The sequence below is a fragment of the Thermobia domestica genome, chromosome 2, assembly GCF_964235325.1.
Source record: "Thermobia domestica chromosome 2, izTheDome1.hap1.1, whole genome shotgun sequence".
NCBI classification, from domain to species: Eukaryota; Metazoa; Arthropoda; class Insecta; order Zygentoma; family Lepismatidae; genus Thermobia; species Thermobia domestica.
The window spans coordinates 296532168-296553441 of record NC_137455.1 but is presented as its reverse complement, the minus strand read 5'-3'; the positions used below and the strand labels follow the sequence as shown (position 1 = coordinate 296553441).

At 35.7% G+C, this 21274-nt stretch overlaps 1 protein-coding gene and 1 long non-coding RNA gene across 5 annotated transcripts in view; one reads left to right on the top strand and one right to left on the bottom strand.

The window, feature by feature from the left end:
* LOC145678599 (uncharacterized) overlaps positions 1–21274 on the top strand; it is a 245489-nt gene that overhangs the window by 24911 nt on the left and 199304 nt on the right. The window lies entirely within an intron of this gene.
* Positions 1–21274, bottom strand: part of LOC145678596 (aminopeptidase N-like) — a 124039-nt gene that overhangs the window by 101810 nt on the left and 955 nt on the right. Inside the window, exon 1 of one of the 4 annotated variants that reach the window (XM_081748939.1) lies at positions 9670–9769. The exons of 1 other annotated variant lie outside the window; for it this stretch is intronic. The gene's annotated coding sequence lies outside the window, so the exon portion shown is untranslated. Of the gene's footprint in view, positions 1–9570; positions 9770–21274 lie in introns of those variants that run through there. 2 more of the 4 variants (XM_081748935.1, XM_081748937.1) reach the window with 2 other exon arrangements.

Sequence of the window (21274 nt, the reverse complement as noted above, 5' to 3'; positions counted from 1 at the left end):
CACTCCCTCAGAGAATGGGTGTTACATCGCTTAGGCGAGTCAGGATTATGGGAGAAATCCTGGTGGTCCACCACGTGCAAGAGGACTAACAAGGAAAATCACCCAATTGTCCGGCTCCGATTTCAATGAAATTTTTATTGCTGATAGAGGACATGTATTCATTACTTGTGATGACAGAAATTTTTGCCATGGTGCATGTTTTCTACTTTTTAATATTTTTTTAAAAAGTTGTGATGTGGTTAATAGAGATTACTGCAGAAGTCCCTTACTACCCTTTGTAAACGGAGTGTTAATAAAAGAACAACAACGTAGATACGAATAGGGTCTAGGGGGAAGTCGTATGGTACGTATGACCTTGACAGCAGCCATCTTGAAATGCGCCATTTTGAATTAAGATCAAGTTTTTTAAATGGGAATAGGGTAATATGATACATAATTTCGGGCTAGAATTTAATCAGGAAGACAATGCTGAAGTTAGTTTTAAGATGCGCCCATTTGGTGAAAAGTTACATGCATATTAATTGTTTATACTTACTATGTGCGTAAGTCCCTTACCTCCGCTTCTAACCCGCGTATTAATGATAATAAGTGGATAAAGGTTTCGGTAATACATATTATGTCTAGAGGGAAGTGATACGATAAGGGTATTATTGACGGCAGCCATCTTGAAATTCGCCATTTTGAATTAAAGTGAAGTTTTGAAAACTGAAAACCATAGCATGTGACAACAAATTTTAAAAGTAAATTTTCCCCAAAAGCCAATGGTATGCTTATTTTTGTTCTCTAGTTAACCAGTATGAATTTATGACTCTTCTAATGCGCACGAAACGTCCATTATTCGATCTTTCAAATTGGCAACACTCCTAATTTTCACCGCATATTTTAAGATTCCAACTGGCACTTTCCAATTTTTTCTATGGCTCATGTTTTCTAAATTTATTACATCTTTTAAGAGTTGCGATTTGTCAGTTCATGAATAGTGTTGGGATAAGCATCCAGCAATCTTTCTGAATTTTGAAGACTTGCCATGTAATTATTAATTTCATAGGCAATGTAATTATTTATTTCCTATACCTGCCCTTCAAAAACTCGTTTACTGACATGAATCATCGCAGAACGAAAGAACTCCAACTTTGCATTCAGGTAATACCGGAGACGTAGCTTGTAATGGATAGTAGATGAGACGAGAAATAAGTTGAAAATTCACTTCGAAAAAGAAAAGGAAATATGATTGTTGTGTAAATCAATGATCTTTTGTTTTGTTTTATATTTATTTGTTTATTGTATATTTATTTACTTAATTATTTATTTTCTATGGTAATATTTTAGCTACTCAGACAAAAAAAAGTCATTCGTTTTCTAGCGATTGTTGTCGATGGTTCATGTTTGTAAGATTTATAATCAGTATTGGTCGGGAACTCGATTAAGTTACACCTCTTTAAGGACAAGTTACCTGTTTTCATATTTTGTTCATGGTAGAAACAGTGTGTTGGGAACAGTCATATTATGTCTCTTTGATATTTTCTATCATTGCTGCTGTTCCTTTAAAGTTGTAAAGTTGTATTTATTTTTTTAAAAAATACTGTTTGTCGTTTGCGCAACATGTATGCTACATTTCATGATAATTTTGAGTCCGTGTTACACAAATTTCTTATAATTTCATTTGTATATCTTTACATCACATAGGTCCATAAGTTCCTCATGTACTCTGGGTAAAATAAATAATTACACTGCCTAGGAAATTAATAATTACATGGCAAGTCTTCAAAATTCAGAAAGATTGCTGGATGCTTAACCCAACACTATTCATGAACTGACAAATCGCAACTTTTTTTAAAAAAAAAAATTAATAAATTTAGAAAACATGAGCATGGAAACAATTGGAAAGTGCCAGTTGAAATCTTAAAACATGCGTGAAAATTAAGAGTGTTGCCAATTTGAAAGAGCGAATAATGGACGTTTCGTGCGCATTAGAAGAGTCATAAATTCATACTGGTTAACTAGAGAACAAAAATAAGCATACCATTGGCATTTGGGGAAAATTTACTATTAAAATTTGGTGCCACGTGCTATGGTTTTCAGTTTTCAAAACTTCACTTTAATTCAAAATGGCGAATTTCAAGATGGCTGCCGTCAATAATACCCTTATCGTATCACTTCCCTCTAGACATAATATGTATTACCGAAACCTTTATCCACTTATTATCATTAATACGCGGGTTAGAAGCGGAGGTAAGGGACTTACGCACATAGTAAGTATAAACAATTAATATGCATGTAACTTTTCACCAAATGGGCGCATCTTAAAACTAACTTCAGCATTGTCTTCCTGATTAAATTCTAGCTCGAAATTATGTATCATATTACCCTATTCCCATTTAAAAAACTTGACCTTAATTCAAAATGGCGGATTTTAAGACGGCTGCCGTCAAGGTCATACGTACCGTACGATTCCCCTTAGGCCTTATACGTATCTACATGGTTGTTCTTTCATTAACACTCCGTTTACAAAGGGTAGTAAGGGACTTCTGCAGTAATATCTATTAACCACATCACAACATTTAAAAATTATTAAAAAATAGAAAACATGCACCATGGCAAAAATTTCTGTCATCACAAGTAATGAATATATGTCCTCTATCAGCAATAAAAATTTCATTGAAATCGGAGCCGGACAATTGGGTGATGTCCCTTGTAAGCTCCAAACACGAGCAACTACGGGCGGGGTGCATCGTAGGCGATACCCGTCCATTAAGGAGATCGAACGGTCGCGGGCATGCTCTCCATGCATGCAATTAAGCGTGGAATAGTAGACTACTAGCATCACATGTACTTGTAAATGCTGTTCCTTTAAAGATGAACCTCCGTATCATTTGAGTTATAGAGTTGATTATCATATTTCAATTTAAAACAACTATTATTATACATAGCATATAACTGTATAAAAACAAATCAGTTAATAAGTTTCCTGTATTGTTTGAGATTCTTAATGATTCAAACTATACTCAAAAAAAAAATCAAAGGCTTGAAGCTTTGTAATAACGATAATTAAAGGAAAAAATCTGAAACACCATTAGTAAGAGAGATTACTTTGAATAACTAAAAAATATAAATATCTTCTTCATTATAATGTCTTCACTCAGAGAATATTAAATAATTTCAAATTGAGGATGTAGGAGCATAATAAGCACCTTGCTGTTAAGAGGAAATAGAACTGTTTTGAAACGCAAGAGGCTCTTCTCTGGATATGCAATTTAACTATTTTTTCAACCGAATAAACAAAATCATTAGGATGAGTCAATGACTAGGAAATTGCGGCTTGTGCAGTGGTATTATATAAAAGTTGTAAAAGAAAACAGAAAAAAAGAAAGAAAGAAAGAAAGAAAGAAAGAGAAAAAGAAAATTGCAGTCATCAGTCGAATTAATAAAAGAGAAAAAGAAAATTGCAAACATTAGTTGAATTAATAATCATCTGCTGTATTTTCTTTGCGTTATGAGATTTCTTGTTTCTTAAATAAGCAGATCTCCTGCACTCAGGAACAAGTAATTTCACATTACTTTCTAATCGGCTATCACAATTTCTTTCATAATCACTAAGTTATACATACTCTTGTTTTTACCATCATTTTGAGATCTACTCTACCCACCTAATATTTTGATAGATTCAAACTACACCGTTTCTTCGACTATCTTGCGCGTATTGTCTATTAATATAGCCTAATATATTTCACTTGAGATCAATACATTAGTAATACTTCCAATGATTACTATTACTACATGTTTTAGACTCATACCATTTTCATGACGATACGTTACGTGAAAACTGATCATAAAATTTCCTAAATTACTGCTTTGAGGAATTAGAATTTACTGGAAAGCATTGTTTATACATAAAAGAGCATACAGAAAATAATTACAAAACTTCTACAAACAAAAATAAAGAACAGTTCAGTAATACAGATAGAAGCATGGTATTTTTTTCTCATTTTGATATCATGATGAGTTTTAAACATATGAAGTAGCTTAATTGTTTTTCTTACATACAGAAATCTAAAGTATAAGCTATTGTAATAGTAAACAAAATGTGTACGAGACTCGAACTCTCTTCAACCACATTTACTGTTGATTCTACGTTCTCGTGCTTAACTGAACTACCGATTTCTAACGTGCTATGCGTCTGTTCTACTGCAAGACGTGATTTTCATTTAATATTATGTTTTAATTCGTCCATTTTGATAGATAATTTCCACTTTTTGCTTCATTTATATGGAGCCTGTAGATATAAGAAATGTTAGAAATATTTGATTAAATATTTTGTTTCTGGATATGAATCCACATTGTTCTATCACTGACGTGGAAGCCTCAGTTCTACGTTGAATTCCATCCTGGTATAGAAAAATGACCTTTCAAACAGAGTTGGTAACTTTCGTAATTTCGGCTAAATTAAGGGTTCTTGCTTCTAATTTCTTCATTTTAAAATAATATTGAACACAAACATTAAATTTTTTTTATCATCCATCTTTCTTGCTATAGAAACCTTCCAAAATTTCGAGCATATAAAGCAAACAGATATAATTGACTGTTTGACTTACGGAAATCCAAGAGTTTATTGTCGCAGGAACGGAGATCATCAGGGTCCTATCTTGAGCCAAGACAACAGTAAAATAATTAGGTTAGGTTTGGAAACGCGGGACGCAAGACAATCTGATATAAACTTCGGTAAAAGCAGTAGAGTGGGTTACTTAAAATATTTCCTCGTATAGGACATGCATAGCCACCGTTATCTGTGAAGGTCTGAATATGTTAACAAATTGACTCCATTAACAAATTGGGGGCCGCGGTGGCTCAGTGGTAGAGCGTTCATCTCTGGTGCGTGGGGTCCCTGCTTCGATCGTAGCTCGCGCCCAATGAGCTTTGTGGTGGACAAACACCGTGTGCGTGGGTTTTCTCGGGGTCCTCCCGTTTCTTCCCACTATCTTCATTGCACAATTTCATTCATTTCTCATCATCACAGTCTCATTTAGCCTAGTCGGCATAACCATGGGATGTAAAACACAAAGATTTCATTTCATTTTTCCATTAAGAAATTCGGCCGAGCTAATGGGTCTAGCTATCTATTAACGAAAAACAATTAAAAATTAGCTTACATGTGTGGAATAGGGGAATAGATACGGTAGTCCCAGTTAAAGTCGCCGTTAGTCATTAAGATGTAAACGAATTTACTCCATTAACGGCCTCGGTCGAGATAATCATTCCAGCTGTCTATTACCAGGAACAGATTTTAAAAACTCTCCCTTTCAGGGGTTGTCGTGCAGAGTAAGAAACGCATGCACTAACAACATAACTTTATAAGTCTCACTGCGTGATTCTAAAATAAATAGATTTTTACATTTTTCATTCTTATATTATTATTAAGGATTAGGATTAGGAATTAGATGTCTTGCTTTTGGCAGGTATGGACGTGTTAGCCCGTCACGTGTGAACGATGAAGTCCTTCACCGAACATACTGTCCAAGGAATCGGGGAGGAGAAAAAGAATTGGGTAGGGAGGAAGCGGCCTAGGATCATTATATTAGGTACTATCCAGGCATTTGTTTGGTGTGAATTAGGGTTGCCAACTGGCCGGTTTCTGACCGGTCTGGTCGGAAATATTCCTGTTATTTTGATTAAAGCCGGTGGCCGGCACAAATTTCATACCAACCCCTTTATGACAGTTTTTTTTTTTAATTTGTATGTAGTTCGAAGCATAGATTTAAAAAGTAACTTTCATTTTGTAAATTCAAAACTGTTACCTTTCACCATCTATCAACGACTAATATATTTTGTTAATTTGTTTATATAATTTTAAAGGGATAACAGGGACTGTAACATGGAAAATTTGAAATTTACTTATAAGGAATTTTATACATTCATTGAGAGTGAAAAAAGACTTCTTAAAGCAATTTCCTGTAGTTGAAGTTTAAAGAATAAATTTAACTTTCCACATCTAAAATGGTAACATAAAGGATAATATACTTCTATTAATCTGTTTCGATAATTTTAAAGAAGTGACAATTACTGCTAAATACAATAAAATGATCAATGCCAATTTCAGTTTTTCATTTATAGCACAATATATATATTAAGCCTATTAGTGAATGTATTGTACTAAGGATATGCAAAATATAGGTGCTAATGCACTTTTGCTCACGATAGTACATTTCTTTCCCATGTATCAGTCCGAACAGAGATACTTGACACTTAGACCTATATTACAGGGAATTTTAAGGAGGTGCTGGCTTTTTACTTTCCAGAGTTGGCAACCCTAGTGTGAATGAGGAAACTATCACTCAGGATGGTTGGCTGAAAAAAAAAAACTGTTACAATTTTTCGACCGAATATCTCCACCAGGAATTGAACACTATATTAGTAAGATCACACCGAGAGACCTATAAGATTGTGTTGTTTTGTTATGTACTCCGTCTGTTTTGTTATTGTGTTTGTCTGTTACTCCGTTCGATAACTGGGGGGCGCGGTGGCTCAATGGTACAGCGTTCACATTTGATGCTTGGTGTCCCGGGTTTGATCCCAACCCCCGCCAAGTGAACTTTGCGGTGGACAAACACCGTGCTCGTGGGTTTTCTCGGGGTTCTCCCGTTTCCTCCCGCTTTCTTCATTCCACCATTTCACTCATCTCTCATCATCACCGACTCCTTTAGCCTAACCGGCATTACCGTGGGATGTAAAACTCAAATATTTCATTTTATTTTTCCGTTCGATAACTCTCAGACGAATGCGAATATTTTATTTATTATTATTATTATTATTATTATTATTATTATTATTATTAATAATAATAATAATAATAATAATAATAATAATAATAATAATAATAATAATTTGCAATAGATAGGTGTACTAGAACGATTATCTCGGACGAGGTCGTTAATCAAATCAATTCATTAACATCTTAACGGATAACGGCGTCTATCCATACCCCACACACGGAAATATTTCACGTCATCTTCCCCATTGTCTTTCCCAAACTGTATTATTAGTTGGAATGTATGTTCTTCCTACAGAGAAAATAGATTTGTGGATTCTCCCTACAGAGAGAGTAGATTTGTGGAAAGTATTTTAGTTCTTTTCACCCTAGGATACGCATTTCAAAGAAAGTGTAATGATAGATTTCCGTAATGTTACCCACTCCCACCCTCGCCCTTCGAACCCCCATACCGATGGAAGCATCACGCTATTTATCTCAGTGATCCTGAAAACTACGGATAAGAGACACAAATATTGCTCGTTTTCGATTATTTTTATACGTCACCCTTCTTCTCACTTCAAGGGAGGCACGGTTGTTCAGCGGTAGAGCGCTTACGTCTGGTGCATAGGGTCCCTGGTTCGATTCCCACCAAAGTAAATTTGTGGTGAACAACATCATGTCCGTGGGTTTTCTCGGAGTACTTCCATTTCCTCCCACTTTCTCATTTCAACAATTCTTTTTTCATCATTCACTTGCCTTAATCATCGTCTTCCTTAGTTTAAAGTGCATAATCCTGGGACGTTAAACTGAAATAATTCACTTCATTTCATATCTCCTCATTTCACACCACCCATGCCCATAAGGAATGAATTTGGGCTATTCATATCTGCAACCCTGAGATCATGGATTGGGCACTAAATTTAGTAGTTTTCGATTATTTTTATCCGTCACTCATTACCAGTCCACTCCCTTACCCCATGTCAATAGAAAATGATTTTGGGCTTAATGATATAGGGCTTTGGGCTTAATGAGTGTCACTATTCTTCTCAGTATCTTTAGAAACTATGGGTTTGGCACTAATATCGGTCTTTTTTTTTTATTTTTACATGTAACCTTTTCCCATTCCCATTCCTCACTCTTTCATACCGACGGGTGATGAATTTGGCAACGGAGTGTTGCTATTCATCTCAGCGACCCCTTAAACTATGGTTTGTTCATTAATACCGATCGTTTTCGATTATTTTTCACTCCCACTCGTCACTCCGTCACCCATACCTCCTCCCTTGCTGAAAATATGTTATTAAAAAAACTAAGACCATTATCCACTCATGTAGCAAAAATCGCCAAAATTGTTTCAGGAGTCTACGAGATGTTAAATATCAAATATCGTTAAATTTATTTTTAATTATTTAGAAGATACTATTGATTAAATTGTCTTTCCCACACACAGAGGGCAAGTGCCCCCTCCCTTCCCTGGCGTCCAAATAACGCCCCTGTAGAGTAACCCAGTCGGGATTGAAACTGGTTGAACTGTATTTTGCGATTTAGCTTGGGGTGGACCGTACGTTTTAAATTACAAATCCCATCAGATTGGACGTTTCAAATTCTGTCCATGCGAACCTCTAATATGATGACAAACAAATATTTGAATCTATAGCTAACTAACTATCCAACTATAATATATGGCCTATGGCACCCGGAGGTTCAATGCCGCGTTCATAAAAGCTCTTTACTGACTTCTATCCTTAGCTAACTGTATCCAGTTTCTACTTTGTAGTCCTATTTCTGCGAGATTCATCTTAATATTGTCCTCCCATCTGCGCCTAGGTCTTCCTAATGGTCGTTTTCCGATTGGATTCCCAGGCAAAACTTTGAAAGTGTTTCTATTTTCTTCCATCCTAGCTATATGTCCTGCTCACCTAAGCCTCCTAGACTTGATGACCCTAACAATGTTTAGTAAACCGTATAAATTATATGGTTCCTTGTTATGAAGTTTCCGCCATTCCCTGAGCTCATCCGTTGCTAAGCGGTTAGCGAACGCGCCTTTGGCGCGGGAGACCCGGGTTCGATTCCAGGAGGGAGCTCATGTGTTTCGGATTCCACGTTAATTAGTAAGTCCACGTCTCATATAGCCTCGCTGCTGAACGGGACGTAAAAATCTGAGGATCTTGTTCTCAAATACTTTAAGACTATGTTCTTCCCTCAGAGTAAGCGACCTTGTTTCGCAACCATACAGAACAACAGGTATGATTAGCATTTTATATAGAGTCTATCTTAAGCTTCAAATTCCTCGACAGCATTCGCGATGACAAGAGATTTTGAACTGAATAATACGAATTCTCTGCTTTTAGTCGACATTTAATTTCTTCGTGCATATGATTTTCGTCTGTTTTGAAACTATAGTTAGCTGACATATTCACTTTAAAAGTAGATTCTGTTTAATGGGCCAATTGGTTAGCTCCGTACCGTGGGCGTCCGAAGGGGGACAGGGTAGAGTCCGGGCCCCTGGCTCACGAAAATGTATACGTAATATAGCAAACCCCTGATTTTGGATACCAGAAATACCAGACGTAATATAGTAACCATGGAGATGGGCCCCTAAAAAAATTCTTCGGGCGCCACTGCTCCGTACTAAGTAGTTAAACCACAATCAATGGTTGGAACATGACCCACGAAGTGCACTGCACTGTGATTAAGTGATGTTGCATGACAAGTTCTCCTGAATGTCAAATTAACATACCAATTCCTGTATTTGTTGAATCGACTATATAAGTTTTGTGAAGTAACATAGAAAGAAGACAAAATTGAAAAATCGTTCCACTCACCAAGTCGCTCGAATAAAATGATGTATTCTATTATAAGGAAAACTATTCTACTGAATCTATTATAAAAAGTTACAGCACAGCAGAATATATAACTTTCACCTGTTCGTGTGGGGGCAATAACCAAGACTGCGAGGAGTCTATCCTGTAATTACCATCCGAATTGTGTAGTCGTCGCCTCAAGACATGCGCAAGAGTTCTTGATAGATGGCGGCAGAGACAGAGAGAGAGAGAGTTTGTTCTTGTTACTGGTTGCAATATCTGGGTCAAACCTAATTGCTAATATTTCATCTGGCTTTTTCCTTAATCCAGAAATTGATGCCTTGTTAGGTTATTGGAAACGACTACTGTAACGTGCAGAGGTCTGAGTCACTTAATGTCATCATATATCCTGAACCTTCTTTAGATATTTTCTCAGAGCATGTAAAGAAAGAATTCTACATTAGAGTGAAACGAGAAAAAATGCGAATTTTAAAACTTTATTTCTAATAACGGGGAAAAGATGCATTTAGATGTGAACAAGACCGAAGTAAAATTTTTGAGTAATCAGAGCATGCTTTGAGGTGCCGGAAGTGCGATAAAGTTTCATAAATTTGAATTTTTTGTTCTATTTCAGTTTCTTTCACTCTTGTTTTATTTGCACTATAAAAACCTTTATTGTACTTATGTTTTTTTTTTTTTTTTTTTTTTTTTTAATTATTATTGATGAAACAAACTTTCAACGTAGAAAGCAAAGAGAGCTTTAAATGTATTACGAAGTTAAAAAAAATAAATTATCATGCAAAAATCGACTTGCTTAATGACTGTTGATTTTGAGTTTAACGTTCCTTTAAGCAGCGAGGCTATATGAGACGGGACCTACTGATTAACGTGGAATCCGAACTGTATGAGCTCCCGCCGGAAAACGAACCTGGGTCTCCCACGCCAAAGGCGCGTACGCTAACCGCTTAGCCACGAAGGACCTCTCGACTTGTTTAAAACAAAATGTTACTCTAAGATGGAACTATTACTCCTTACTTCTTCTTCCCTTCCCCAAATGTCTGTTAATTCAATAAAAATAAATAACAAGTATAATTAAAGCTTTTATAGTGCATATAAAAGAAGAGCGTAAGAGGCTGAAATACAACAAGAATTTCAAATTTATGAAACTTTATCGTATTTGCGACACCTCAAAGCATGCTCAAATTACCCTAAAATTTTAGTTTTGTCTTCTGCACATCTAAATGCATATTTTCCCCATTGTTACAAATAAAGTTTTAAAATTCCCATTTTTTCATTCCATACTGTTCTACACCCGTATTGATTTACCTGTTTGAGCAAATTCTGGAAGAAATTCTTGATTTTTTTTTTTTTCAATTTCAATAACACAATTAACTCTCATTTTGATATAGGCTTTTTTTTTTTTTTTTACAATTTTCGTAATACTTTAAAAACTTTCCAAATAATTCAAATCATTAATTATTTACTTCTCATCATGAAATAACAAAGTCGTACCTAGAATTTCAGTAAGCTACATGTTTTCCTGTATTGTCGGTTGTACAATATGTCATCGTACTTAGCAATGATAGATAACTTAATATTTGCAATATTTTCCATTCAACTCTACCATAAATAGTGTTGCACACGAGAGACGATGCATGTCTCACCTAGTAAAGGTGCCATGAAAGTGCTGTCTCGTCTCGAAAAACGTTTTTCTATTGCAACACTTGTTTCTCGTCCCGTATCCAATGAAGAAAATTCTTTTTCGTCTCGTGGAAATACTAACTACAAATTCCCTACGGATTTAATACGTTGTTAGGCCTTATAGTCAACACTATAAACCAGGCTTTCCCAACCAGTTTCATATCAAGATCACTCTCTCTCTTTTTTTTCTTCTTTTTTTTCATAATATCGTCTTGTATGTGGCCCTAAAAGTAATTTCCGGTTTGTGAAGTATGTTTTTGATTATTATTGAAGCTTGTCACTTATGAAATCTAGGGAAATCAGACAGGTTTCACACTAAGCATAATTTTAAATAGTATTTCAATATGGAGTTTTACACATTCCTGTTTTATTCCATTTTTTCTTTAGACAATTCTTTATTTATTTGAAATTTTATTTAACACTCTTTGCTGAAGCTGACAAAAGCAAATAAAAGTATGGCCATCAAAATAAGAAGTTGAAAATACTCTTTAGAAACATATATTACTGCTATTAGATTCTACTTATACTTATCTTTTTTACTTTCATTCTCGGCCCTCACGTATTCCTCTCGAGTCCCCCTGAAAGATCCCAATCCACAGGTTAATAAACCCACTACAAATTAACAAAATAATATTTAAGATGGCGTCAAAGAGAAATGTATTTTCCACTAGCAGAATAGCCGTTCTTCGCACGGGGAGAATATTATCATTTTGGACATAAAAGGGCATCAAAATGGGTCCAATCAACTTTAAGACCTCAAAAACTACGAATTCGACACTAATATCGGTCATTTGCAATTATTTTTCATGTTCCATCTTCCCTTAGAAGTACTAATGGGGGACTGAATTTGGATTTAAACAGCATCGGAAGTGTCACTGTTCACCTCAGCGACCCCAAAAACTATGGATTCGACAATAATATCTGTCATTTTCGATAATTTTTATACATGTCTCCCTCCCCTAAGTTGCACCGTCAAAGTGAAATGATAGAAACCATCCTAGCCCCGAACCTCGACTACGTTGAAAATTTTGGTCAAGATCGGTTTTCTGGTTCAAATGTTAAGTCACAAATATAGCCACTTTCATTTTTATTTAGGCCCCTATAGTTAGGCCCCTATATAGATACAATATATTAAATCATAATTCCTTGCTGAATTATTAGAGAACCTTAATGGCAAGTTGTTTACAACTAAGGACTAGATTTGCATGTTCGATTGGTGGTTAGTTTGAAGTTCAGCGTTCCTTTCACAAGAGAAGCACCTCGACAAGGAATTTGAACCTCAAGAGCTCCCGCCAGGAATCGAACCAGGGTGGGATCTTCCGATTATGAACGCCTCGGTTCATGAACAGTTATGTGAACTATTTATTCTGTGGGCTTATGAACGCGGACACTAGCACATGTACCCACAATTCCAAGCAGCAACCACTAGTGCTTTTGTGCGCTTGCCGTGAACATTATCTGTTAGAATGTTGTGATCAAAAACTGTTTTGAGTCTTTTTTTTTTTTTTTTTTTAGCTTTCAAGTTGTTTTGTTTAATTGAGTGTTAGTTATTTGTCTTTAAAAATGATAATGACATTTTCGTCCTATTTTTTCAAAGCATTTAAAAGTGTAAAAATCCATACAGTACTATGCTTCTATGGTTAGAGCGAATTAGTTGTATTTGCACAAATTTCAGTGGGAAAAGTAAATTTTGGTTTAAGAACATTTTGGGTCACGAAGAACGTCACGGAACGGATTAAGTTTGTGATGCAATGCTGCATTGTGTGTGATCTATATTACTGTTGTAGTTATAAAGTTGATTAGGAGTAAGGTGCAGGCCCGTATCCAGGGGGGTCTAGGGGGTCTGGCCCCCCTAAATTATTGCTGACCACCTAAAATTATCACAGTAGGCTTGCAAATGAACTATAATATGGTTCGATCGGGCACCCCTAACTTCAGCCGCCCCCCCTCCCTTTACATTTTTGGGCTGGCTACGGGCCTGGTAAGGTGTCTTAAAAAATAAAAATAAAAGAAGATCAAGATAGTAAATAGTAATAAAAGCATGGGTAATGTTGCATTACGAAGAAGGAAGTAAATTTAATTATTTTAAGCTCATCCAATATTCATGTGTGCGAATATATAATTCAAAATTCCCTAAAATAAACGAAGGCACTCAAAATATTTGAAAGGGATTAAATTCGCTAGATTTGCTGTGAGTCTACCCCTACATCTTATTAATTTTCTTAGTTCTTTTTAGATGTTTGCATTTAAAACATTTCTACTCGTTTTACATCACTACATACATAATAAAACGATTGAGAGGTCGTTTCCCTAACCCTACACACACTTTACGAACAAAGAAAATTGCTTTTTCTCTTTTTCAAGGTTTTTGCTCTCCTTTCAAAGATGCTTAATACTACATACAGTATATAATTTTAAGGAATGACTTGTTAGTGTCTACCAATGTGTTTGTTATTCTGATTTTTATCTCGTTCCATATACGCTGAGAAATTTTCTCACATACTGATGACATTGCATGAAAACTTTCTCTCACTATCAGCGGTAAGAACGAAAATCTAAAAGATAAGAACTGCAATTTCTATTATTATTATTATTATTATTATTATTATTATTATTATTATTATTATTATTATTATTATTATTATTATTATTATTATTATTCGTATTTTACTTCACTACTCATTACTGTTTCTCTTTATTTTCCGGTTTGTACTGTGTTTGCAGGAAATTTCTTAGTTTTCTATGTGTTCAATATTACACTCTTTTGTATTATCTTTGTTTTCTCTTCACTTACAATTCATAGTCCAAAATAATATATGTTATGATTTATATAGGTTACAGGAGTAGCGATGTCAAGGGAAACGACTTGTGTAGTATATAGAAAATGTTCGTAAGGGATATAGAACTGTCAGAAACCAAGAGAAAAATGCAAAGCAGCGAACATTAAACGTTTTCCACAATGTACTTAAAGTAAGTTTTATGGACATTGTCTGATTTAATTGTCTTTAAATGTCATTTTCAACTTCTTGTAGATCACTCCAGCATCCGATTTATTATTGATATTAATTTCATGTTTTTGAATCAAAAGATCCAATATATTTTAGGCAAAAATTTTCTTGTACGCCTTATATTTGGAGAACTACATACACTATAGCCAAACCCAAACTATCACTTAACTCAGTATGATGTTCTTATGCCGTAAAAGATAAGGAAACTTGATTTATGGGCCACTCAAAAATTTTGTAGCCCCTGATCCAAAAACTCAAATATATTTTGATCATAAATGTTCTTGTATGCCTTATATCTGGAAAACTGAATATAGTGTAGCCAAACCCAATCTATCACTTAAGTCAGTATGATGTGTTTATTCCATTAAGAAAATAATGGAAATTGTATTTAGTGGCCATTCAAAAACTTTGTGGCCCCTGATCCAAAAACTAATTGTTTGTCAAGATCGCAATAGTTAGATGCATTTCTGGATCATTCCTAAAATTCTTGTTTAGCGTTCCGTCAATCCATAGTTTTCGGGTTTATTGAGATGGATTGTGCAAAAATAATATTTGGTCTAGGAATTAATTCGTGCGGGTGGACAAGAGATGGCGCAACGAACGGAGCGTCCCACAGTTCCGTGTATCCACACATGTGTTGCAAACCCCTGTCGCGTATCGTTCGTAGTATAGGGCAGTGGATTAAAGCGTCAACAACACCAGTTTGTAGTTAAGTGAACATGGCGCAATTTGTGCCTGATAAAGCGTTTTTGCGGGGTGTCCTGCTGCATTACTTTAACATGCAGAAATGTGCGACTGAAAGTCATCGTATTTTGGTGGAAGTGTATGGTGACCATGCTCTAGCTGAGCGAACGTGTCAGAAGTGGTTTGCACGGTTTAGAAGTGGCGATTTCGGCTTGGCAGACCAAGAGCGAGCTGGACAGCCAAAAAAAAATCAAGCATTGCTCGAGCAGGATTCGTGTCAAACGCAGGAACAACTTGCAGCAGTATTAGGCGTTGATCAAACAACAGTCTCCAAACGCTTGAAAGCCATGGGAATGATTCAAAAGATGTCACATTGGGTTCCACATGAATTGAAAGACAGAGACGTTGAAAGACGAAAAAGCATTTGCGAATTGCTGCTTCAACGACAGAGCAGAAAGGGGTTTCTGCATCGAATTATTACGGGTGATGAGAAGTGGATCCATTACGAGAACCCTAAACGAAAAAAGGCCTGGGTGAAACCAGGTGAACCAGGTCCATCACAACCAAAACGAGATATTCACTGTGCAAAGGTTATGCTGTGTATATGGTGGGATATGAAAGGTGTGGTGTACTATGAGCTGCTGCAACCGGTGAAACTATGAATGGAGAACGTTATCGACGACAATTAATGCGTTTGAAGCAAGCTCTGGCCAGAACACGACCAGAATGGGAGAACAGACATGATAAACTTATTGTTCAACATGATAACGCTCGCCCACATGTCGCAAAACCGGTCAAAACCTATTTAGAAAATGTCGGATGGGAAGTTTTACCCCACCCGCCGTATTCACCAGACGTTGCTCCTTCGGACTACTACTTGTTCGATTGCATGAACAACGATTTGATTGGACAGCGGTTTACTTCTTCAGAAGATATCGAAACATGGGTCTCTGACTGGATCGCTTCCAAGGATGAGGACTTCTTTCGCCACGGAATCCGTACATTGCCTGACAGATGGGCGAAAGTGGTGGCTAGCGATGGACAATATTTTTCTTAAGGTATTTATGTATTTTGTGTTTGTACTACAGCTTCAATGTGTGCGTACCAACCGCACAAATTAATTCCTAGACCAAATAGAAAACGCCAAATATTAGAATATAAGTATCCAATTCATAGTGACATTTCCTATGCCTTTGAAGATCAAATTTATTGCTAATATGGGTAAAGAGTGAGGTGGAGGAAAGGTTTGCGCATGTAAAAATGATCGAAAAGATCGATATTACTGTGCAAAAGAACACTTTTTACTTCATTCCTCTTATGTAGTGTTGTTCATGACACGAAACGATACAAAAAATAAGCCTTTCTTGTTTTGGTCTCGTCTCGTGAATTTTGTAGAAGTCCCGTCTCGTCTGGAATCTCGAAGAATGTTTTTTCTCGTCTTGTCTCGATTATCAGAAAACGACTAGACTGGAATTGTTCTCGTCACGTTTTGTAAATGTATGTAGAACACTTATGTCTTGATTTTTTTCTCAATTTTCTCCAGAAGTTATCACAATCCTTCCGCGTCACAAGAGGTCCACGATGTGTGTGATATAACAAGATTCAAACCAATTATTTTATTGAAGCAAATTGTGTAATGACTAGTATATTTTCAAACGCTGATGAACGATCTTCATTATGTCCGTATAATCACTTTATCAATGGTTTGAATCATGCACCACTAAAACAGCGCTTGAGATCTAAGATTTGAATGAATTAGTGTTCTCCACGAAAGCAGGGAAATTTCTTAACTCGAATTTGAAAATGACAACCCTCAAGCCTAAACTGTTCCGGTCGAAACGGAACATATAATACCTCTATCTATAGAGAAAAATTTAAAGTTGACTGAAACTTATTTCCAATTTTTAACAAATATACAAAAGAAACAGCCGTTTTTATGTCCGTCTGTACAAGGGTAAAAGGGGATCTAAAAAGATAGGGAGACGCATGACATCACACCGTCCCCCGTGCCTATCTTTGTCCATTGTAATTTTTTAGGAAGTGGAGGAACGACATAGATATTTTTGGACGTGGGGAAACTACGTCCCCCGGTGTTCCTGTTCAATTTTATCCCCTGCGTCTGTCTATATACGCAAAGGCCTAAAAGCTATATCCATCAATCAACTGGAACGAAATTTTAAATCTACTGCTCCTGTGGAGCTCCTTAGGAAAGTTGATTCTATTTTTAACTTACTCTACCCTATAACGATTATGAGATTAATGCTTAGCGTCTTCACCTTTAGTGTGGTACACTCATGTCCAAAATGATTGTCGCATAAATATGTTGTTGTAGGAATATAATTTGATAACGATTTCGTCCGGTATTTTTTATAATGTTAGTATGTGTATAATCGGCAAAGACATGTATGCGGCAAATTTCATGTCAAAGGAGCAGTAAACAAGAACAATAAAACGAAATAAATCTTTCTTGTCCATTTAGCAACATTTTGTTTTACTCACTCTAATTTTCGTATTTATAATTCTTTTCCTATGAAATTTACCACAAATATAAATTTCCCGATTATACACATAGTAACAGTATTAAAAGTACCCTGCAAAATCATTATCAAATTATATTCCCACAACAAGACAGTTATAGATGTGCGACAATCATTTTGGACAGAAGAACACATACGGATTCAACTCCCGGTGAAAGCTTATATGGCTCAATTCCCACGATCAGTCGTAAATCCACATCTGATATAGTATCGACGCTGAAAAGAAAGTTTAAATTGCAAAACTATCAATCAACAAAACTAAAAATGAGGCAAAAAATTACATCTTTAATTTATTAATACCCTACGGTTATGCTCTTTAGGCTAAGGGAGACAGATGATTAATAAAAGCAGTTGATTATGAAAAAGAAATGGTGAAATAAGAGGGTGGAACGAAAGAGGAGAATGCCGATAAAACTCACGACGCCATGAATACATGTGGTCTCTTATCGAACCACAGAAAGTAAAACTAACGATGTTTTAGTTTAGAAAGCTCAAAAATTCGTATTTTCTTTAAATTTTCTATAAATCAACATGTCACTAATGCTTTTGAAGGTTTCATAATTAGTTTCTTCCTAACAAAAAAAAAAAAAAAAAAGGCGATATTGTTTTCTTAATAACGCTCTGTCGTTTTATGTATGTATTTATTTTTCAAGGAAAATTCACAAAGTAGTTTCAATGACAAATACGTTTCGTTGACACGATTTTCTAGAAAATGATTTGTCAGTTTTGTTTGTATTTTGTTAGTCCATAAGAGCTCCCCCCCCCTTTCTAGTCTATATTAGTGTTAGCATGTGCACCTCTTGTTCGCGTGGAGCTCCTTCGTGGCTAAGCGGTTAGCGTAGACCCGGGTTCGATTCGGCGGGAGCTCATGTGGTTCGGATTCCACGTTAATCAGTAGGTCCACGTCTCACATAGCCTCGCTGCTGAACGGCACGTAAAAACTCAAAAATCAATCTTGTTCGCGTGATTCGAGGTTCGATTACTAATGGAAGAGCATTAAATGTATTACACGATGGTTTGAATTTAACTATAAATCCATGTCTTATAGAACCTATAGACTTGATTAATGTTGCCAATTTAATCACTTTGTGGCTAGATTTGGCCATTTTGAGAGCCTAGCTTGCCACTAATTTTTGGAAAAGCTACTAGTGGCTCTTCTAGCCATATACTTTTAGTTTCTAGCCACTTCCTGAGTTTAGCTACTTGTTGCTAGATTCTGTGCATCATTTTGCTATTTACAATTAGATTAAAGTTCAATTAGATATAAGTTTTTGTGCGCAGAAAGTTTGTGAAGTAGAGTCTGTTGGAATACTGCCTAAGATTTTTTTATTGGTTGTGTATCATGTTCTTTTCTTTATTAGTGCTGTGTTGGGTTGTACGATTAGCAGTAATTAGTGTGAGAATTAAAAAAAAATCCAAATCTCAGTATACACAGTCGTAGAACTGAATGGGAGAATATGCCAGAATTAGAAGATTGGATTAAGCCTGTTTCAATAGACAATACTAACGTATTTTGCAAATTTTAGGAATCAGAAACGAGAGCTAAAATGTATGACTTAAAAAAACAAGACCTTAGGGTCTATTTAAAGAAATAAATAAACACACTTCAGTATCAAAGCCGGTTATCAGTAAACGACAAACGAAACTTAGTTCTGAGCTTAGTCCTTCAGTCTCGGGTAGTACTGAATAAGGCAAAAGCGAAATTTTCATTCTTTATAGCAGCACATTCATCACTACTCATGTACACGCAGATTTTACGCACTTATGCAGATTTTTTTTTTTTAATCTTCTAGGGATTTCAAAATTGCAATATCCGTTTGGATAGTTTTCTAGCTCATTCTGCCCATTTTTAGCTATTGGTTTTAGGCACTTTTTCTCGTCATGTGTTGGCAACACTAGACTTGGTACCGAAAAGGAGCGCTAAATGCAGGGAGCTCATGTGGTTCGGATCCTACTTAAGCTGTAGATCGACGTCTCATATAGCCTCGGTGCTGAACGGGAATTTAAACACCAAATCAACCAACCAACAAATGATGCAAAGAACAGTGGCTGCGATTGGACGTTAAAAGTGGGGGGGGGGGGCAAGACATGATCTGAATATTTGTATATCAATGTTGGTTTTCCTGGTTGATGCTAACACTACGTTTGACAAAAGGTTGTATAACTAATAGGATACTATCTTCTTCAGTTAAAATACTGTATATCGTATTTCATATTTTCTTAAGTAAATTCACAAGAGAAACGCAAGTAGGTACTAGCCCTTTGTACTCTTATACAACGAAGGTGTAAGAAGAAATTTGATTCATTGCTCATGAACATCTTAAAATTTTGTCTGGAAAATTGTATGATTTAATTATTTAATAAGAAATTTGCAAAACAAGTAAATATAAAGGATAATATTAATCATAATAATGAATAATGAGCCTTGTTTTGCAAAAGTTATATTGAAACTGGGAATTAATGAACATCTTATATTTTTAATTCTACACATGCTGTTAAATGTATGTTATTACTCTTAGAAAGACAGTAAATACTACAAGCATATGCTAAGACATTTAAAGAAATACATTTGCAGCTTCCCGAAACATGTTCATTGCCATTAGGTGCAGTTTTCACTTTCTTGGAATAAATCAAAACTCAACAATCTCTAGAATTACTCCACACTCCAATTATACAAAATAATCCTAGAATCTAGAATTCTGTTGAATTCACTAAATTTATTTGTATATACACACGTACACCAATAAACCCATCACTTCACTAGTATATTACACTGCAAAACAATACAAAAGATAGAAGTTGTTTCTTGTTATTCTCTTTTTAATCAATATTCCTTACTATTAGAAAGAAGAAAAGACATTTCAGGAACTGTCAATTTTTGTGCAATTAAAGAATAACTTGTGAAAAACTTTTCCTTTTTTTCTTTTTCTCGAAATGTTATCTCAATTAGTTTCAAAGCGGTTGACTAACATATCGAGCCCTTGTAAGAAGAAATGAAAGTACGCTGGAATTGTGGAGCTAAAATAGGTTAATTTTGGGCAATTTTCCGTGGCAATTAAAACGTAATTTGTGCAGCTTTCATAACTCCACGGGAAGATAACCAATACGTAATCACGTAACGGCAAATATTATATGGCATCATTTTTTTCTATGAACCAATAATACATATAATAACTTTATATTTCCAAATGATATACAATAATGGGTCATTTCTAAAAAGTGAGGGGGCAACTGTCCCCCTTTGCCCCCCCTAATCGCCGCCCATGGCAAAGAGTATGAGTTGAGTAGGGGTTGCCATCCATTCTTACACGGTATGCTGCGATGGAACCAGTGGTGTGGCGGCAAAAAGATAAAATATTACGGAACATAATGCACGCTTTATAGAGAAGGTTATTATTTCTATCTTGTAGAACGGTAACAGTAACTATTTTATATTATTTGATAGTCAGGCAGTTCCAGGTTTGTATAGTGAAAAATACAAAGTAGCTTGGCATTGGCTATACGTTATCGTGATCATCATCAACATCATCATTGGTATTCTGCCATTTCTGGCAAATCACTTGTCCAACTGAGAAGCTTCCACTCTTCAGGCCTTCCGCTAACGTCTTCGTCTTTACTTACGGTTTCTCTGTTTGGATACCGTCTGTTAATTGTAGTCTCCTTCGTCCCGTCCCTCTCTCTCCTGTTACCATACCCTCTAGCATGTCCCTCATGATACAGTTCCCTCTTAACCAATGTCCCAACCAGTTTATCTTTCTATTCTTAATAAAATCTAAAATTGTTATTTTCTCTCCC